The following is a 19,039-nucleotide window of genomic DNA, read 5'->3' on the forward strand; positions in this document are numbered from 1 at the left end:
AACCTGAACATTATCTTTGGAGTTTTAGATGTCTCTATTGGCTGAAGAGCCTAATTTTGAAGCTTTTATCTGTTCAAAAATTTCAGTTCTCCCATCATCATCTCTGCTCAATTGAATATGTCTTTTTCAAGAGTAATCTTGGCTATGTATAAACTGCTGCCTGACAATCCCCAGCGTATGTTAAGACTATCTGTTCAGGGCTGCTGAACAGTTTGTTGCCATAATATAAAATCTTTTCTGCATGTCCCAACCTTTGTTTTTGGCAATTTCCTATCATTTTGTATTTGAATAAAATACCTCTTCCATTTTACACATCATTGTTTTGGACATTTTCGTTGTTGAATTTCGGTATGTTAAAGTGAAGCTTACCAATAATCGGATGATTTATTTGTCATAGCAGTGAATGGTGACACCAAAACATCTTGACTTTATCATGGTTTCCTTGACAGATGGTAGAGTCTGGGTGCCCAGAGTCTGGTCCCAGGTTCCAGGATTTGCCACTTGCTAGTTATTTGACTTTAGGCAACTTGTAAACCTCTTGGTGCCTCAGTTTTCTCCTGGGCCAAACAGGGTCAATGTGCATACATCAAAGGCTTGGTATATGGAATATATGTATGTATGTGTGTGTGTGTATATATATATACACATACATACATATACATACATATATAATATGTAGCTTGGCTCATAGTAAGCACTGAGAGTTTCTTGTTAGTAATATATTGAAAATATGGAATCTGTGAGTGCAGACACCACTTCTGGCTCCCTTACTTTTTGCATTTTGATTTTTGAAATGAGTGATCTATGCCGTGCTAACAATGAGAAATACTTCTCTCTGGAGAATTTATTCCTTAAACTAAAACTTTAATGCAGAAAACTAAAAGTATTCATTCAAGATTTGACATATAACTAGGAAGTAGTAGTAGTAGTAGTAGTAGTAGTAGTGGTGGTGGTGGTAGTAGTAGTAGTAGTAGTAGTAGTGGTGGTAGTAGTAGTAGTAGTAGTGGTGGTGGTAGTAGTAGTAGTAGTGGTGGTGGTGGTAGTAGTAGATGACATTCAACTATGGACAAGGAATGAAATACTTTTTGTAAATGGCTGTTATTATTTTAGTGTTAAAAATAGATGTGCAATGGGTCAGGGGCAGAAAGGGATTGTGGCAAAGGGGGTGGTATGTGTTTGTCAGAGGGCAACATGGTGGATCCTTGTGATGGAACTGTTCAATATTTTGACTAGTGGTAGATATGTGAGCCTACACATGTGCTCAAACTGTATAAAACACACACACACTAATACAATTAAATGGGAAATTGCAATAGACTAGTAAATGGTATTAATATAAACATGCTGGTTGTAATATTGTACTGTTGTTTTGTGAAATGTTACTATTGTAGGAAACTGAGTAAAGGCTCTTTTAAAACTGCGTATGAACGTACAATGATCTCAAAATTATAATTAACAAATGTATGTGCAAATATTATATAAAACTATTAATTTTTATTTTTGTTTTCAGATTGTTCCTGCCTGATTCATAAACATCGTGATTGACTTTTGTAAGCTGATATTTCAATTTTTTTATCCTCTTCCCCCAATACCTTCTCTTCTCTAATAACTTGATAATGGTTTTTTAGAGCTCTAGAGCAAAAATTGGAGCAAAACTTTTTTGTTATTTGGTTCTTACATTATTTTAAAGTCTGTCTCACTTTTTCTGGTCCTCTTAGATGATAGTTATTTTGATAGTGATTTCTGAAGTACATGTCTTGACCTGGGGCATTTGTTTCCTTATAGTGACTTCTTATCAGAGTTATGGTTAGTGGGAGCAAAGGGCAGAACTGAGGTTGTATATAGATGCAGACATCCTGTTGGGCATTAGTCTTCCTCTAAAACATATTTATGTATCTTTGTTTTTAAATAGTCTATGAAGTGTCATTTTTGTGGAGGAGAATTGAAATATACTAAACCAATTTTAAATACATCTTTGAGAATTTATTTTCTGAGATGGTTTTGTTTTTCATCATGTTAGCAGGCGAGAAGAATATTGTTACAAAGTAACTTAACAAGGATTTGCATTCTCTGACAGATTCTAAGTCTGTATCTTGAATCTTGTTCTAGCAGGCTCTGTTTCACCTCTTTTGAAGTTACCAAGAAGACACACACCTCTAATACAGCCTTCCCGATAGAACCTACCTTGGTATACTCATTCCTTAGGATGTTAACTGATATTATATGGAAAATGAGCCTATGGTCATTTAAATTTGTGGAAAAAGCTGAGTTAAAATCAAATTAGACTTGTTTATTTCCAACAAGTGATTATCGATGGCCTTTGGTCTGTGGTGTTTCTCAAACATATTTCACCATACAACCCCTACCTCACAAATATACCATCGAACTGGTGCTCCATGGAAAAGTTTGAGAAATTTTGCTTTAGAATTTAGAAAACTGATTTAAATGACAGAATTAATTGTACATTTTTCAGAATGATAATGAAAGAAAAGGACATTTGAGCAGAATGCAAGTTGGACCATAAAAGGACAGTTGGATTAACTTAAAACAGCTGACTTGGAGTAAGGCCTAAATCATTATTATAAATATAGTTATAAGACAACATAAAAATTTCAAATCTGGAAATAAAATACATCATTATTCATTATTCCTTGAAGATTCAGGATCTGTCCTTCCCTGTAAGACTAATGTGTCCTAATTCTTGGTGATTTTCAGGCTTTGTAGAGTCCTAACATCCTGGCTTCTCAGTTTCTTGATTTCCTCTCCTTCAATGACCTTTTCTTCCAAACTACATTAGCAACTTCCGCCCATAGTCATACTGTGGGCCTAGTCATTAATAAGAACTGCTCTCACTCCATGATCTTGAGTCCCAGCACCCCATTCTCCATCTGTCTTCCCACTCAAACACATTTTTAACTCCACCTAGACATACAACTTTTACACTGCAACACACTTCCTTCATACCTCACATCCTCCCTTATTCAATGTCAATAGCCTACCCTCTCATTAAAATCACTCATCCACTCATCTTCTCTGTCCCTCCCCTTTGCTTCATTGTACTTAGCCATCTATATCCCAGTGCTTTGGTCTGCTGATTCCATGCATGCAGCAGTGCAACTGAACATAGTTGGAGAAAGATACCCAGCCATGGTCAATTTAAAGCTCACCCTTGCACTTATATTCTTAGTCCCATCTCCTCTCACCTGCTCAAGGATATAACTACAGTAGTTGTCCCTTCTCTCTCCTGCATCATGCATTCCCACCTCCTTGCTTTACTTAAAAAAAAAATTTAACTCCCATTCCTCTCTAATTACTGCTCCATTTAATGTCCCTGCTTCCTTTTACATAATTTCTCAGTTCTTTCTGGGCATTCCACCAAAGTTCTCAAGTGTCACCAACGACCTTCATATTGCAAACCCAACCATTAATTCTCAGTCCTTATCTTCCCTGACCTGTCAGAAGCACTGACCCCATTGATCATGCTGCTCTGTGAAGTATGTTCTTCCCTTGTCTTCTGAGTCTCCACACTTTCCCAACTGCTTTCCTATTGCATGTGACTACTCTTATCTTTCTTGCAGATACTTCCTCATTGTCCTGACCTCCAAACATTGGCTGTCCCAGGGCACAGTCTCTGTACTTGTCCTCTGTCGATTCTCACTCCCTAGCTGTTCCCATTCATTTTCATGGCTTTGAATACATGTATGCTGGCAGCTACCAAATTGTCTCCAGTGTGGACTTCTTCTCTAAACTCAGATTCAAATATCCAATTGCTGGATGTCTGATAGGCATATCAAACCTAATGTGTCTGCACCTGAGCTCCTGAGTTCTTCTCTATTCCCAACCAAACTTCCTTCATCCTAAGTAGCCATTTACCTAGATGAGGAAGAATTTTCTTCCAGTTACACAGGCCAGGTGCCTTTGCAGCATCCTCATTTCGTCTGTCTCACCCTCTACACAGCCAGCTGTCAGGAGATACTGTCAGTCCCGCCTTCCATAAATCCAGAAGGTGGCCACTTCTCCCCACCTCTTCTGCTACTGCACTGGTGCACACTTTCATCATCTCTTTATAACAGTAGCCTTCTAACTGGTCTCCTTGGTTTCATACTTTCTCCCCTAGAATTCACTCTCCACACAACAGCCTGATAAATGATTTAAAACTGTAAGTCTGATCATGTTACTTTCCTGCTCCAGTGTCTCCAGTCCCTCCCGTCTCACTTACAGAGGCTTATCAGCTCCTGTGTGCTATGGGTCCCATTACCTTTGGCCTAATCTTTTACCGCTTCCCTTCACTGACTGCTTTAGCCATACCAGTTTTCTTGTTTCTGCGTCAGTTTTGCAGTTATTGTACCCAGAAATAGCCACATGACTTACATCCTTACCTCCTTCAGATCTTCACTAAATTGTCATCTTCTCACCCATGCCTTTTTCCCCGACCAGCCTGTTTTAAATTGACGCTGTTTTCCCTGCCAAATCTCTTAGGACTTCCTGTCTCTTCATTACTTTTATTTTTTTAATCACCATCTGATACATATTTCACTTGAGCTTTGTTATGGGATACAGTTAAGCTACTAAAAACAATTAATTCAAAGATAAACTTAATTCATAGGTATCTTTCACAAAGGTAGGAATTTTTGCGTGTTTTGTTCACAGTGGTGAATCCCCAGCACTTAGAACAATGCTAGGAAAAACAACCACTCAATAAATACTGGTTCAATGAAAAAGATAAATCTTAAAAATGAAGTTTTACTGTAATATATAGTCCGTGATATATATCCCACAATATACATCCCACAAAGATAGGAAAGTGGGATTGGGGTAAAGGGATGCTATACTAGTTACTGACTTTGCTTATTACACCTTTCTCTAGTTGCTGACTGACCACAGAATTGGGTAAATGGCTTGAGCTGGGACAGTTTATTGTAACTATAAAGCACTAAGGCAAATATAAAGGATTGGAACTTCGTACTGAGAGGACTTCTGCTTCTTGCCATCTTGCAATAACAGGAACTGTAGTTATTCTGTCGCCTAAAATAGCCTAACAAACAGACACACACAAAAAGCCCATAAAATATATGAAACAAAGGCATTCTGACATTGGGCAAGTGGCACAAGACAGTGAACCCTGAGAGAAGGAAAAAACAAATGATTTGCCACAGGCTGCAATGCAGGAAAGCAGAACCAAACACAGCTTATCCTAGGTTGAGATGATAGAGTTAGGAATTCTGGGAGGCTGAGGCAGCTAGAATTTGAAGGACAGAGTACCAGAGAAGAGAGAGTTGGTTACACAGAGAGTGAGCTCCAGAGATCTTCAGAGGGCTCTCCTGTAGGCTTCGGCCGAGTGCTGATTAGTGCATATGCATAAGAGAACTACCCATGGATGAGGAAAGAGCCACTGGGAAGAAAAAAGTAGCTCATGTAGGGCAGGGAAGAGTGTGCCCCTTCCCACCCTCCCACCATTCAGAGTGGAAAAACCTTGTATATAAGTGGGATTAGATGTAGTACTCAGAAGACTAATGCTTCCGCGATGAGGCAAAATTAGCCCTAGACTAGTCTAATCTGATCCTGCCTAAAAAATCTTAAAAGTAAGCCGTTCAAGACAGGTCATAAAACTGTTTTGTAAAGGGCCAGATGGAAAATGTTTTAGGATATGTGGGCCATGTGGTCTCTGTTGTAACTACTCACTTCTGCCCTTCTGCTGTTAAAACAGCCATAAACAATTTGTAAGCAAATGTATTTACATGTATCAGAATGTATTCCAATAAAATTTTATTTATAGAAATAGGCAGTGGGCCAGATTTGGCCTGTGGGCCTAGTTTGCAGACACTTGGTTTGAAGGATCAAATTGTTTCAAGTAGCTTAACTGTATCCCAGAACAAAGCTCAAGGATATTTAAGGAAATACAAAATATCCAGCACCCATTAATAAAGTATGCAATGTGTAGCATTCAATCAGAATTTACCGACATGCAGAGAACCAGGAAAATTCAATAGTGAAGAGAAAACTCAATAGAAATAGACCTGGAATTGACACACATCTAATAAGTGGAGATACTAAAATAAATTAAATAGGTTTAATAAGAATATTCAAATAGTTATTGTTACTATGTTCCATATACTCAAGATGGTAGTGGAAAGCATACGGTTGTTAAGAAAAGATGGAAGCTATAAAAAGACCTAAATTGAACTTCTAGACTTCTAGAGATAACACCTGAGATGAAAAATATACTGGATAGGATTAAAATCCTAAAATACACTGGATAGCAATTAAAATTATACAAAATGAGATATTGAATGGAAAAAAAAAAAAACTAGAAAAACAATAGCACATCAGTGAGCTGTGGGACAACTTGAAATGACCAAATATGTGTAACTGGAGTCCCCAAAGGAGGGAGAGGACAGAAAATAAAGATATAATGGCTGAAGACTTGCCAAATTTGATGAAAACAATAAATCCACAAATCTAAGTTAAATAAATATCAAGCAAACACAAAAACATGAAGAAAACTACACCAAGGGACACCATAATCAAATAGTTTAAAACCAGTAGTAAAGACAGATTTTAAAGCAGAGAAAAAAGACTATACATTCAGAGGAGCAAACATGACAGAAGGCTTCCTGTCAGAAGGAATGTAATCCAGAAAACAGTGGAAAAACATCCTTCAAGTACTGAAAGCTAAAACTGTTAATCTGGAAATCTATAGTTGTGACAATATATTTCAAAAAAGGTGAAACATGCAAGCACTTTCTTTGGTAGGAAAATAACAGGTGAAATAAAGACTTTTTCAGATGTACTAAAGCTGAAAGAATTAATCACCAGTAGACCCACAGTGTAAGAAATACTAAAGGAAATCTTTTTTTAAAAACTCTCACATTTATTATCAATTGATTTAATAAAGAAGGAAAGTAATGCCAGATAGCAGTAAAGAGCACCAGAAATGGCAACCACCTAGGTAAATACATATGATGATTATTATTATTTTTAAAAAGATGGTTTACACAAAAATAGTAGCAAATGGGGTGTATAACATATAAAAGCAAAAGGTACAATAATTGCACAAAGGTCAGGCGAGGAAAAAGATAAAGTTTTTGTACTCTACATGAACTGGTATAATATCCCTTGAAAGTACACCATGGTAAGTTAAAGATATAACTATAAACTCTACAGCAACCACTAAGATATCAAAACATAGTTATAAGCCAAAGAAGATAAAATTAGAGAAAGATAATCAATTCAAAAGAAGAAAGAAAAGGAACAAAGAATAATTGAGACCATTAGACAACAAATAACAAGATGGTGCATTTCAGCCTAATCACATCAGTAAGCACATTAAGTAAGCATAAATGGTCTAACTATCATAATTAAAAGGCAAAGAATGTCAGATTTAATACACACATTGGCCGGTCTGAAGGTAGTGAGTTATCTCAATTGATTGTTCACAGTCAGATTTAATACATATAAAACCCCCTGAGAACTAACTCTATGCTGCCTACAGAAAAATGCACTTCATATGTAAAGACACAAATAGATTATAAGCTAAAGGATGAAAAAAATATCATTTTTAGTACTAATTTTTTAAAACTGCAGTGACTATATTCATATTAGACAAAGTAGAAATTAGAACAAAAAATATTACTGGGATAAATAGGGTTATTTCATAATGATAAAGTGGTGAATTCATCAAGAATAAATTATCTTAAATGTTTATGCACCTAGTAAAATAATTTCAGTATACATGAGAAGAAATAGACAAATTCACAATTATGGTCAGATTTCAGCACCCTTCCTTCAATAGATAATAGAGCAAGTAGTTGGAAAACCAATAAGGCTATAGAAGGCTTGAACAACACTATCAACCACATTGACTTAATTGGCATTTATAGAACACTACTCAACAGCAAACTGCACATTTTTTCCAAGCATAGCCAGAACACTTATCAAGATAGACCATATTCTGGGTGGGAAAATAAGTCAATTAATTTTAAAGGATTTAAATCATACAAAGAGTGTTGACTGACCATAATGGAATTTAATTAGAAAGGAATCTGGAAAAATATCTTGTACCTGAACATCACACTTCCAAATAACCCAGGGACACATCCTGAGACATTAAAAACATCCTAACAAATTTAAAAGAATAGAAACCATACAAAATACCTTCTCAGACTACAGAACTAAACTAGAAGTTAATACCGGAAAAAGTGCTGGAAATTTTCCAAATATTTGGAAATTAAACAGTATACTTCCAAATAACCCATGGATCAAAGAAAAATCTCAAGAAAAAATGTTTAAATATTTTAAGTTAACTGAAAATGAAAATACAGTTTATGAAAGCATGTGGGATACAGCTAAAACAGTACTTCAGAATTTGCAGCATTAAATGATTTATTAGAAAAGAAAAAGAACCTAAAATCAATAACCTCAGTTTCCACCTTTGGAAACTAGAAAAAGAAGAACAAATTAAACCTGCAGTGAGCAGAAGAAGGTAAATACTGAAAATTAGAGCAGAAATCAACAAAGTTGAAAACAGGAAAACAATGGAGAAAATCAACAAAATAAAAAGCTGGTTCTTTGAAATGATCAGTAAAATGATAAATCTCTAGCCAGGCAACCAAAGAAAAAAAGAGTACACCAATTACCAATATTAGGAATGAAAGAGGTGTTATTCTGCTAATCCCATGGATAAAATACAGGATTAATAAGAGAAGAATATAAATAAGCTCTCACCCACATATTTGATAAATTAGATAAAATAGACTAGTTCCTTGAAATACACACATAAACTAAAACACCTTCTAGACAGCAGACCCAGATGGTTGTACTGGTGAACTCTACCAGCCAACAAGTGTGACACAAACGAAATCAATCAGCACCATAAAGAAATGAGCTGGCTGGGTGCAGTGGCTCACGCCTGTAACCCCAGCACATTGGGAGGCCGAGACAGGTGGATCACTGAAAGTTGGGAGTTCGAGATCAGCCTGGCCAACATGGTGAAACTGTGTCTCTACTAAAAAGACAAAAATTAGCCTGGCATGGTGGTGGGCACCTGTAATCTCAGGTATACAGACTATACCTGTAGTCCCAGCTACTTGGGAGGCTGAGGTGGAGAATTGCTTGAACCTGCGAGGTGGAGGTTGCAGTGAGCCGAGATTGCCCCACTGCACCCCAGCCTGGGTGACTGAGCCAGATTCTGTCTCTGAAAGAAAAAGAAAAAAGAAAAAGAAATGAGCTATCAAGCCACGAAAAGACATGGAAGAAAATTAAATGTATATTACTAAAGTAAAAGAAGCCAGTCTCAAAAGGCTGCATACTATATAATTTCAACTATATGACATTTTAGAAAATACAAAATTAGACAGGAAAAAGATCAGCAAAACTTCTCTGTATGATGTTATAATGATGGAGAACTGTCACAAATTTTTTCAAACCCATAGAATATACAATACCAAGAGTGACCTCTAAACCATGGATTCTGGGTGATAATGATGTGTCAATGGAGGTTTATCAGTTGTAACAAATGTACCACTCTAGTGGGGGATGTCCATAATGGAGGAGGCTAAGTGTGTTGGGAGGGAAGGGAGTATATGCGAAATTCCTGTAACAGGCTCAATTTTGCTGTGAACATAAACTTCTCTAAAAAGTAGCCTATTTTTAAAAAAAAATCAAAAAGGAAATTAGAAAATATTTTGAACTGAATGAAAATGAAACCAAATTTTCAAGTGACTAAGATGCAACTTATAGCAAAGCTCAGAGAGGAATTTGTAGCACTACATGCCTATGTTCGAAAAGAAGAATGATCTCAAATTAATAACTCATCAGGGATTGTCATAATCATCTTCAAACATCTGAATGTCTTTCATTTAAAAAATGTGTTTCTTTCATGTTGTGAGAGAAGATAGAATTAGGGGTGGTTACCTACATAAAGGAACTCGGCTCTTAGGACAGAAACAGTTGTCGTACTTCACTAACTCTGGGCTGAGTTTCTTTAGCTAGACATAGTCCTTTAGATGTTCATAAGAGTTCTTTTAAACTGTTTCTGATATAAATGGTAATAAAGAAAATATTCTAAAATATTAACGGAGTAAACTGCACATTTCAAGTGATGTGTTGTATAGTAGGTAATGCAATATACCTACTTACAGAATGCAATATACCTACTACTTATTACAGAACAAGCAGTCATTTTAAAAGTCACAGAACTGTAGAATTAGAAGGTGCCTTACGTATTAATATTATTAAGTCAAACAATAGTGGCTTCAGCTCCCGGCCTCTTTAATATCAAGGCCTTGGATGAAATTTTTAAAAGGGGGTGAGGGCATCCATGTAAGTTTTCAAATGAACAAAAAGCAGTATAAGGAGAACTAAATCACTGAATGAGATATTCAGAATTCACCAAAACAAACAAACAAAAAGAAATCTCAGGCTCAAGGGTGACCAGGAATATTTCAGAAGTACGTCTGTACTAGATAAAAGGTTGGATAAATGTCACCTTCTCTGCAAAACCTTTTCTGGTTCTCCCAGTCTTAGTGGCCTCTGTCTTCCCACAGTATTCTGTACACCCTGTACTGTGGCATCTCTATGCCACCACCCAGTAATAGGATGTCATGAAAAATGAGACAAGGAATAAAAAACAAGGTTTGCTGTTTACCACTGGCAGTCTTCTCTTGTGCTAGAAAATTAATCTGTTTTCTCTTAGTAATGTGAGGGTCAATGAAGTAAGATATGTGTTAGGTCTTTAAAAACATGAAAGCACTATCTACAGACAACAAATATCCCTGTGTGAATTTTTCTCTTCAAGTGGTAACAGTCTGTGAATATCTTCCTGTTACCAATACATTTCTACTTGAAATGGCTAAGTGGCAAGAAGTAAAGCTGAATTGTGCAGAAAAACCACACTGCTGCTTTATAGTAGCAAGGATTTGCCTCAATTAGCCTTTTAAAACGACACTTCAATTAGTGTTTCTGTTTTGTGTAGTAGTTTCTTTCTCTTTTATAATAGTTTGATCTTGTTTCATTAGTTGCCCCCCATAAAATCCTAGATTTGAAAGCTAAACTTTTAATGCAAGGAATCATGCAATCTAGACTGGATGTTAAATTTTATGTCTTTTTCTTTAAAAGAAATTTTTCCTTTTAACAAGCTTTACACTGTTTTGATTTTCAGCATTGATAATAGCTATAATTATTGAACTTTTGTTGTATGTCAACACTGTTTTAGGAGCTTTATATAAGTTATCTAATTTGATCCTCCACAAACCCTGTGAGGTTATTATTCCTCTTTTACAAATAGGGAAACTAAGGTTCCAAATATATTGTTAATTGTTCAATTTATGAACTTATTACAAAGTGACACTAAAATTTAAATACAGATCTGACTCCGGAGTCCATACTCTTAAGCAACTACCTCATTGAATGGAAGTGGTACAATGCATTGGCCTCAAAAACTAGGATGACTTATTTAATATAGCCTTGGTGAGAGAACTTCAGTGAATAATTATATCCCCAGTACATGGTAGCTGGTATAATGGAAACAGCATGAGACTCAAAGATAGAATACTTGAATTTAAAGTTTTAACTGCTGATTATTAGTTCCATGACCTTGGCAAGTCAGTTTACCTCTCTTGAGCCTATTATCTCCTCATTCAAAAATAGATTAATAAAACCATCTCTCTCAGGTGGTTGAGGCGGAGATCCAGTGGATAATGTTTCTCAGTGTTTTGTAAATGCTTTTGAAAGATACATAAATGGATTGATAAGTGGTTTTGGTCATTTGCCATAGACTTTCTTTCAGTAGTATTTTTCCTGAGTGCTTTAAAAAAAGCAATTTGATTTATAGAAATGTAGCGAGTTTCCAGAGAATCTCTACTGAGTTACAGACTGATCATTATAGAAGGAAGTTCTACTCATAAGCCGGTTTCTTTGACGAGATACATAGTTTTTCAGGAATGTTATTTCATTGGACTGCCTCAAGGAATTCTTCACAGATATTTCTGTCATCATTTTGGAAGAGTGGGAAGACAGAGGGGTTAAATGTGTCCCCTAGGCCCAAAGCAAGTCATTGCCAGAGTTAGCTTTAAGGTTCCTAATTGTCACACCATTTTTGTCAAAGCTACCTTTCCTGTGCAGTTGAGAGTTCTGTATATGCAAAGTCCATTTCTGTCCTAATTTGAATATAAGGAATGTCTTTTCTCCTTGAGGGCTGTTCAGCTCTCTATACAAAATAGCATCTTTGACAGTTCAAGGTGAGTAATTGGTGAATAGATGGCCCTGGAGGTCACTGGTTACCGCCCCTCCACCCCACTACCGAGGTCAGTACTGACGCCTGTGGGCACGTGGGAAGGTTTTGTTCTGCCTCACCCAGTGGGTTCATACCTTTCATACCAATATTGTTTATTTTCTTTTTGGTTTCACAATTTTGAAACTTAACCCATCGATTCCCATGTGTACTCAGGATTAGTGACAAATGGAATGGAGCACAATGAAATAAAAGCATTCTGTCATAGACTTCCATGAAGGTGTGAAACAAGCAATTCAGAATTCAACGGTGAATTGTGAAACCTCTTAATTATATTTGTTCCGTGTAGGTAAACCAGTCAGAATAATTCATTTTCTTTCATAGTCCCTCTTGCTGTCCCTCTCTCCTTGACTAACCATCCTCACCCCAACAAACACACAACTCATTTATACACAGGAGCTTGGATTAACCAGTTTGGGTGATTACCTGGATCCAATTAAAAAAAAAAAAAAAACTATTATATCTCTGTTCACACTTTTGTTGTACAAACAGAATTTATGCAAACTAACTCCATCTTTAAGTTGTGTTGCCTTCCCTGGAGATCACCCCTTGGGTAATCCTAGAAACTGCAGCTCTGGAGATCAACCCTTACTAAGGTAACCCTAGAAACTGCAGCTCTGAATTCATCACGTTGTAGCAGCTTACTGAGTGTAGCAGACTGGCTTTAGCACAGCAGTGAACTAATAGAGGCTGCATGTATAGCCAGCTTCCTCTGACTATTAAAACGAACTATTCAACTGAGAATAAAGTTTCCATATAGTTTGGATATGGTGACATGAAAGAAGTTGCAGATTGTTCAGTGAGATCGTCGCTTGTAGGGTTGTAGGATGGAGGAAGAAAGGGAGAGTGAGAGGGAGAAGTTTATTTATGGAATGTCAGGGGGCCATTGAAGCTCAGCAGGCCCTAGAAGCAGAGGACTTCCCCCCGTGCTTGTTTTCTCCCTCTGACCTTGGATGAACTAGCGAGCAGTATATTATGCTGGGTGATTGTGCTGGTTTGTCATGGTTAGCATTCTGGACTGTCACTGGAATGTAGGAAACGGATGAATTTGAATTGAACCATGAGGTGGTCTGCTGGGCCCTCTCCTTGTCTCAAGGAAACCTGTCGCTGTTTGTCTGGGCTGGGCCTAATGAAAGCAATGGAGGGAAAGAGAGGTGGGCCTTTGATCTCTTTGTTGCAGCTGCTCCCTGGGAACTCGCTGAAATCAATGCCCTGTTTTCCTGAAGGAATGAATGGCTCTGCCTAACTAGCTTTGTGAAGCCGTGGGGAATTCACTGCCTCTGTTTATTGACAGCTGAAAAGGAGCACATGGGGTGGAAGGGACCTTCTTGTGAAAACCAGGCACAGGGAAAATTAGACCTCAATTTAACACAGAGGAATTGGGAAATTCACCCCAAAGGAGACGGGAGTTTCTCATGCTTACATTAGAATTACTCAAGTTTGGGGCCAGTGTGTAATGAACAATGGAGGTTTTGTCACAACTATGTTATAAGTAGGAATATGGTCTGCATAATAAATAATGTTAAGTAGAAATTGATTCTCTACCCTCCCTCTTTTTTTAAACACAGAAGTAGAGAAAAACAAATATTAACCATGATACAATCAGGTGATTCTTTTATTTTTGCCTTGAGAGAAAAGAAAAGTGATACAGTAAGCATTATTGATATTATATGGAAACTCTCTAAAATTCATCTTTCATTCGTTATATTTTAAAACATCTTTGAACTTGGAAGCTATGTTCCACTCAAGCCAGTGATTCATGCCATTCTGGATTGTGTGCATTGCATGGGAATATTACAATAATATATTTATTTTAAAATATTTATATTCCTGGAATATTGTAACTGGAAGTGTGTGTCAAACAGAAACTGGCTAGTAGACCAAGATTAGCGCCTGGCATTGCAATAGTTGATAAGTCTTAAAATTACCACCTTTATAGTACACACTAAAGAAAAAGTCTTGAATTTATCACAAGGAAACATCTCTGAGATACCTTCTTTCACATCTCCCCTCGCTTGATTTCCCAGGAAGAATTTATGGCTTCTTCCTTTGGCCCCCAGCCCTTTGTGTACACCTCTATTATAGCACTTAACACATGGCCCTGTAGCTCTTTATTTAGGTGTATTCTTTTAGCTGGAAGTAAAGCAGCTGTGTTGTATTCATTTTTATATCTCAAGCCTAGCAGAGCTCTTGGCTCAGTAAATGCGAGCTGAATGAATAGGGATTGCTGGCTCTCTCTACATTCCTTAGAAAGTAATTATTTATCCCAGTTTCAACTGCAAATACTAAATTTTAGGAGGACCTGATTGGTCTGTTGTTACCTGATTGTTGCTACTGCTTTTTAAAATTCTTCCTCTGTGGAGAACTATTGCGCCCTTTCTTGCTTTAGCAAGTTTGTCAGGCAGTTCACAGCCTCTAGAAAGAAGCATCACCAGTGTGTGGCATTTTTCTTTTCAGATCCAAGCTCTCTTCTCTGTTATTCTTTCCTAAAAATAAACCTCAATGTAATGTTTAGATATTTCCATTAAGAAGATGAAAAAGCTTTTCATTTAGAATTTTGTAGACTTTCACTTGACCAAATTTAGTGATTGAGATGGATAAGGCTGCCATTTTACATGATTTAATTCTATGATGTAATGTTAAATAATGGCAAAACTCAAAACCTCCCTTGACAATTTCTTTAACCAGATTTACTACCACTGCATGTTTTGAATTCCTTATCAGATAAAGCAAACAAACAGCTTTGCTTCTTAGTGAAAAGTCTAAGGGAAATTTTGATTCTAGAGCACTGACTAGTCTGATTTCACAGAACCCTAGGACAAAAACAATCTTTTTAGCTATTCTCAACTTATAACCTATTTCTTTTTAAAGCCAGAGCTTGAAGTGGGAAATTATTGTCAACATTTTTTGGGAAAATAACATCTTAAAATCATAATGGAAATTTTTAGAAAGTGTTGTAGGAGTGAGTAAGTAAGCAGACAAGTACAGGAACGGGCTAATACTTTACTCTCCATGTTATTTTTGTTTTATGTTCACTACCAAGATTATTTTTAAAGAAACTTATTTGCAGTTCTGTTTTGATTAATGGTAGAGGTGAAATTCACATTTGTGAATTGCAGGAGGAATCTCCTAGAGGAAGGGGCACTTGTATGGGTTGTTACAAATAAGATTGAGTCAGCAGGTTGTGATTCTGAGATTTTAGATTTCTCATGAAACAGAAAAATTACCATGGCTTTGATCATTGGTAGACTGTCACCCTGATAAGTATTAACTTGAAGATTAAAAAAAAAAAAAAAGCATGAAGCATAGCACTTTAGGCTTCATCACTTGGCTGCTCAATCCTCCCAGTTTCTGGAAGTAATTTTGTGTTACTTATACCGAAGTAGGGAGAGGCAGAGAGTGGAGGGAATGTAGGAAATCAAACTGCATCTTTTCCATTTGATGTTTCAGCTTTCAGCAGTGAGGCATATCTTCGTCTACATTAATAAAAAAAGAACTACAGACAGGCCAGGAAAGTAACTGCAGTTAAAAATTGTGTTCTTGCTCTGCTTGTAGAATCAGATAACTTCAACTATGTGATTCTTCAGAAAAGAGCCTTTTTCTTTAGACTGAAGACTGCTGTAATATCCCAGAAGAATAATTTCAAGTAACTTAAGAGTCAAACCCTCAAAATAAGTTTGGGAATGGACATATGTTATGTCTGTTTGTTTACATGTGTGTTAATCTACGTAAGCTAACTTCCTAGAAGAAAAATACCAGATATTTCCCTCTTAGACAGTTTCCCGTCCACCCAGACTGACCAAATAAAGCAGCCCTAATAAACATGTATCTAGCCGTTGAAAACAAGACATCCTCCTTACCACTAGATTTATTTGCAAGAAAGCTATTCTGAAATACAGAACTATTTAAAATGAATGTGTCAGTTGTATAAGATCAGATATGACTATTATAAAGATCATCTGTAATAATTAGATACCTAATCATTTGTAATTAATCATTTGTATATTAATGAGGTTGTTAAAATACTTAGTACATTTTAAGTAGTTTAAATGTTTACTTTGCAACATTACATATTGTCTCCTTTAGTGAGACATTTTTCTGAAGGAAAAACCTCAATTCAGGAGGAAAAATCCCAACTCAGCTTATACCTAAAAGTTTATGTCTTTTGCATTAGTAAGATTCAAATTCATATCGTTCTGTTATTTTAAAAACACATACAACAGCAGCCTTTTTGTTCAAGGCATAAATGTGGGCTACTCAGAGAAGGAGGTTACTTAGGGTTGGTGCTCAAGTATTCATCCAATTGGATTACACTGCTAATCAGTAATGAATTTATATCTGTGGAGGTGAGGGTTGATGGGTTTAAGTTATTGATCTATTTCCTGTCTTCATTATTTTCACTGAAAGCTATATTTCCATCTCTTTTCAGTCTGTAAACATTTCGTTGCTGCCCTCTCATCATTTGCTGTCCAGTTTCTGTCCTTTTCCTTATCTCAAGGTGAATGATTGGGTCTGCACAGCAAATTCTTGTCTCCAGGCCTCTGCTGATAATAGTGGTCTTGACTTTTTAAAAAATTTGAAGTCAAGCCAAAGTGGGGTGTTTTTTCCCCCCATATTTTGTCTTTTAGTGGCGTTTACTTCCCTCCCCCTCTTCACCCTCATCCCTGCTGAGGTTCTTGTTTCCCTTACCCAAAGGAATAGTGTTCTTCTTAGTTGACACTCTTAAAAAGATTAGTTGACACTCTTAAAAAGGTTCTGATTATCTTTAAATTTTTTTTTTTTTGGTAGAGACTGAGTCCTGTTATGTTGCCCAGGCTGGTCTCAAACTTCTGCTCTCAAGCAATCCTCCTGCCTTGGTGTCTCAAAATGCTGGGATTACAGGCGTGAGCCACTGTGCCCAGCCATGATTATCTTGTAATTTCTGCTTGAAGCTGTGAGGTATTTTTACTTGGGGTCTCTGAAAAATAAATACAAATACATGAATACTCCCTGCTTACCAGACAGTGTCAAGCATTTATCTCAAATTAGGTTAATTCTCAAAAGGGTCTTGTGATGTGGGTGTAATCATTATTGCCATTTTACAGGAGAAGAAGCTGAGGTAGAGAGAGAAAACCAATTGCATGAGGTCTCTAAGTGGCTCCAGGTAGCACCAAGATTGAAATCTAAGCTTTCTGGCACCATACTGTGGTCTTCACCACATCCCTGTATAGCCTTCTCTAAAACTAAAGATCCCCTAAGGAGTTAAATGTGTGCCTCTGCAATGCTGGGATATGGCATTACAGCATAGCATGTTGATGGAGAGAGATTTTTGACCCCTGGTATCCTTGAACTCATATTCTGATTGGGTAAATTTCAGCATTCATAGTACCAATGTGTTTTATTCTTGATGCTTTAAAAAAAAAAAAAAAAAAAACTTTTGATACTGTTTTTTTCTTTAGGATTGCTGTCACGTCTAATGTGGCTTCTGTCTCGTGTCACATCTGAAACTCATCTGTACCTCACTTAGAAAGGTAAATACATCTGTGCCACACCCTCCAACTCCTGCCCCCCAGCACTCCCGCCATCAGTCATGGCTCTGTTCTCATTCTCTTCTCACATTGCAGCACAAACCAGAGCCCTGGCCTCCTCCACAGGAGAGGGGCTTATGTCCCAGAAGAGACTCTGTGAGAGAATTTACATTTGAGGAACTTCAGGCTTTGAGGGGAAAATAAGGTTGGGGGATTAAGATGTGGACTTAAATGAAAGCCTGTTTTTCACTCTAAAAAAATCAAGAAGACACGCTAAGAATGATCATTGCTATTTATTTGTCTTAAATTAGAAATCATGGGCATTGTACAGTTGATTTTTACTTATCATGACTTGCTCACTAGAAACTTCTTGTTCTCTTTCTGTTATATTTTAAAAAGGTGTTTTTAAATGGTTTTATCTTAAAGAAATATTAGGGAAAAAACTGAGATAGGGTCCACTATTTAGAATCAGACATCCAGAATGTAACATATGTTACAATTCAGAGTCTCTAAACCACTCTTCTAAAATCATAATGTGAGATGATTCTCAGCTTGCCAAATTTTCTAGAGTTATGAAATAGGTTATGTCACTCAATCCAGTGTTTATTTGAGGGAATTCATGGTTGGCAGGGGCCCATTATATATCAGAAGTTTTTATTTCTTATTTTCTACCACTCATGTAAAGATTAGGATTTGTTTTAACCGCCTATTTCAAGATAATGATTCCAAATCCCAGCCTTAAATTTCATATCTAACATGGTTGTTGTTTTTCCCTGTCATATACATTAATTCTAGGTTCAAGGCCATGTCACCCTAAAGCAGCCCTCACTTGTTTTGCAGCTGCAGTGCTGTTGCTTAACCATAACTCTTGGCCTCTCTCCAGACTTTTTTTTTCTTTGCAAAATGTCCTTGAAGGTCATAATGGTGTATTTTTTAAAAATTCCAGTTGTCTTTGTAAGTTTTCTTATGTCCCATCTTGCATTAGATTCCCCCCGCAAACCTCTCACTAGATAAACCATTTCCCGCTCTATTCTTTATCGTGAGGCTGACTTCTAGGAAGGCTGTCCACAGCTGCCCCAGTCAGAAGGCTAACTAGGAGAATATTAGGTCGTGTGTTTGGATTCCTGTTCTCCAAACGATTCTAATTAAAACTAGTCCACTACCCCCACCAATATGTTCAGAAGGAAAAAAATGTAGCAAAATCCCCAAATGCCCTCAATCACTTCATTATACCATTTGAGTA

The 19,039-nt window shown here is 36.8% G+C and overlaps 1 protein-coding gene across 14 annotated transcripts in view; it reads left to right on the forward strand.

The window, feature by feature from the left end:
* The window catches only part of PLAGL1 (PLAG1 like zinc finger 1), a 133,320-nt gene that overhangs the window by 82,417 nt on the left and 31,864 nt on the right, over positions 1 to 19,039 (forward strand). For 13 of the 14 annotated variants that reach the window (XM_030928862.1, XM_030928864.1, XM_030928870.1 and 10 more), the window contains exons 2-3: positions 1,511 to 1,550; positions 17,728 to 17,799. The gene's annotated coding sequence lies outside the window, so the exon portion shown is untranslated. The remainder of the gene's footprint in view (positions 1 to 1,510; positions 1,551 to 17,727; positions 17,800 to 19,039) is intronic. The other variant, XM_030928865.1, reaches the window with a different exon arrangement.

Source organism: Rhinopithecus roxellana, chromosome 4 (genome assembly GCF_007565055.1).
Source record: "Rhinopithecus roxellana isolate Shanxi Qingling chromosome 4, ASM756505v1, whole genome shotgun sequence".
Lineage (NCBI taxonomy): Eukaryota > Metazoa > Chordata > Mammalia > Primates > Cercopithecidae > Rhinopithecus > Rhinopithecus roxellana.